Source organism: Jaculus jaculus, chromosome 16 (assembly GCF_020740685.1).
Source record: "Jaculus jaculus isolate mJacJac1 chromosome 16, mJacJac1.mat.Y.cur, whole genome shotgun sequence".
NCBI lineage: Eukaryota > Metazoa > Chordata > Mammalia > Rodentia > Dipodidae > Jaculus > Jaculus jaculus.
In genome coordinates this window covers 17,363,013-17,365,988 of record NC_059117.1, presented here as the reverse complement: position 1 = coordinate 17,365,988, position 2,976 = coordinate 17,363,013, and positions in this window count along the sequence as shown.

Here is a 2,976-nt window from a genome sequence, read left to right as displayed (position 1 = left end):
CTAGCTCAGGCTGACCTGAAATTCACTATGTAGTCTCAGGGTGGCCTTGAACTCATGGCAAATCCTCCTACCTCTGCCTCCCAAGTGCTGGGTTTAAGGCATGTGCCACCATGTGCATGTGGATTACGTTGGTACTGGGAAATGGGTCCTGGGTCCTTAGGCTTTACAGGAAAGTGCCTTAGCCACTGTAGTAGTGAGCTTCAAGTTGCTGGGATGAATTTCCAAACCAGGCACAGTTCTGGAGGAAGGGATGTATTAAAGATAGAAGGCAAGTTCCATAATGGCAAAAGCTGGCCTACTTTCACAGGCCTAAGAAGACGTGGAAAAGCCCCGAACCATCACCAACACAGGCAAGCAAACACACTTTAGGAGCTCCAGGCAAAGCTCAGGCACTTTGCATATCTGTAGACCGGAACTCAAAATCCACTTCCACACCTTGGGGCTGGACCCTAGGATCCACCTACAGTGACATCTCTTCCAGTCAGGTGGCTGCAGATCTAAATTACAAACTTCTAAGAAAATCCTGAATATATTGGGGGCCATGCATTCAAACTACCACAACCTCTAAGCCATCACTCCAGCCCTCAGTGTGCATTTTTATGTATATTATAAACCACATTTTATTCTTGGTTCAGATCCATATAGGGATCCTGTAGGGCTCTAACATTTTACAAAATTTTTTATTTATTTATTTTTTAAATAAAAAGGTTGTACTCTTAGATCCCCCTATCCCTGTCCCAATTCTGCTGAAGGTCTTTGGTGGGGTTATTGATATTCATTGTGGGAACCAAGAGGCCTCAATTTGGGGTGGGAGAGGGAGATACCATGCCTTGGGGTATTTCCACCCACCCTAAGGCTTTTACAATCTTTTCCCCATCTTCTCCAATGTTACCTGAGCCCTGGCAAGGTAAGGATCTGATTTAGTGTTGCTTTCTTTGTACACTCTGTATGTCTGTTTTGTTGTGGTTTAAGTGATTACAGTGTTGCCATCTCCTTGGAACTGGTTTTCAGGCTAGCCATGAAAGCAGTGTTCATGTGACCCCTTTCTCTACAGTGACTTCTGGGCTCTGGCAGATGAGGTGGAGGTGACCCATTGCTCGGGAGACAGTTGGCTGTCCTTGATGTATTGACATATCCTGGTTCTCTCTAGTACTCTGCACCATCTATCCAACATGCACAGGGGCAGAGCTGTTATCTTGGCTCTAGCTTTGTCTTTTTCTTTTCTCCTGAGATAGAGTCTTACTCTAGCTCAGACTGACCTGGAATTCACTATGTAGTCTCAGGGTGGCCTTTGCCTTGAACTCTCAGTGATCCTCCTACCTCTGCCTTCCGAGTGCTGGGACTCATGTTCAACTTTCCAGACCCCACATAAGCCACACACACAAAGGTGTGACAAGGTTGCACATGCCAACTAGGTGGCACAAGCATCTGGGGTTTGATTGCAGTGACTGAGGCCCTGGGCACCAATTCTCTCTCTCTCTCTCTCTCTCTCTCTGTTTCTATCTCTATCTCTCTCTGCCTCTGTCTCTCTTAAAAAAGATATGAACCACTACAACTAAGTTAGGCATCAGTTTTGTCTCTGTATTTTATAGTCTGCTGCTCTCAGGAAAGTTAATGTCTCTCTAAATCTCAGCTTCCTCCTCTATGAAAAGTGTGCAGTAAAGCTTAGTAACTAATGTTGTCGAGGCTTAAATGAGAATTGTAAAGCACTTAGCCCCGCTGGAAGGAGGTTTTTAGAGTAGGTTTCTCTTTTTTTGACTTTGCCTCAAGAAAAAGGAAGATTGTCTGAATCTCTCCAAGGGTTTGGAGAGTATCTTTTTTTTTTTTTTTTTCCTTAATGCTCAAGAAGGAAAACTGAATGTACAGTTTTATGAGTTGCTCCTCAGAAGATCTATAAGGACAGAATTGTTAACTAGCTGCTATAAAATTCTTAAGTTGTCAGCCTCTGCCTAGAGCTGACAAATCCTGTGTGGCTGCCTGCCATCTACCCAGTTAAGAGCTTCTCATCAGCACATTGCTCAGCGAGGTAGCTCATGGTGCTAACTCCACTCAGATGCCGACTTTGAGGCAAGGTCGGGAGAGATACTAAATCACATGTACAATGAGGGTCTGAGGAAAGTAGGGAACTAAATCAGCACACAAATCAGCTTCGTCTATGAATCCTTGGCCTTCACCCTGATCTCTTCCTGCTTTTCACCCTTCCCACCCTAACTAAGCTCTGCAGAATTCAGGGGATAACCACTCATCTAGTTATTCCATCTCCAGACGTGAGTGTCTGTGCTAACCATGGAAGTAGGTGCAGAGGTATAAATATGGATCAGAACATTAGCATACAAGTAGCCCACATTTTGGTCTGAGAAACAGAAATGAAAAAATAGCCACAGTATAACTTAATTACTGCTTTAAAAGATGTGTGACTAAGCCGGGCGTGGTGGCACACTCCTTTAATCCCAGCACTCGGGAGGCTGAGGTAGGAGAATCACCATGAGTTCGAGGCCACCCTGAGACTACATAGTGATTTCCAGGTCAGCCTGGACTAGAGCGAAACTCTACCTCATAAAACCTAAAAAAAAAAAAAAAAAAAGATGTGTGACTAGGCCAAGGCAGAAATGACAGTAGCATTTTGGGGACATGGGAAAGTCTCTTAAAGTCAAAATTTTTTAAAAAAAATATTCTTTCATATTTTATTTATTTATATTTGAGAGAGAGACTCCAGACACATATGCTACCTTGTGCATCTGGCTTTAAGTTGGTACTGGGGAATTGAACCTGGGTCCTTAGGCTTCACCGCTAAGCCATCTTTCCTGCCCAACAATTCTTTTTTAATATTATTTATTTATTTATTTGAAAGTGAGGCAGAGAGAGAGGGAGAGAGAGAATGAATGAATGAATATGGGTATTCCAGGGCCTTCAGCCTCTACATACAAACTCTAGAAGCATGCATCACCTTGTGCATCTGGCTTATGTGGGCACTAG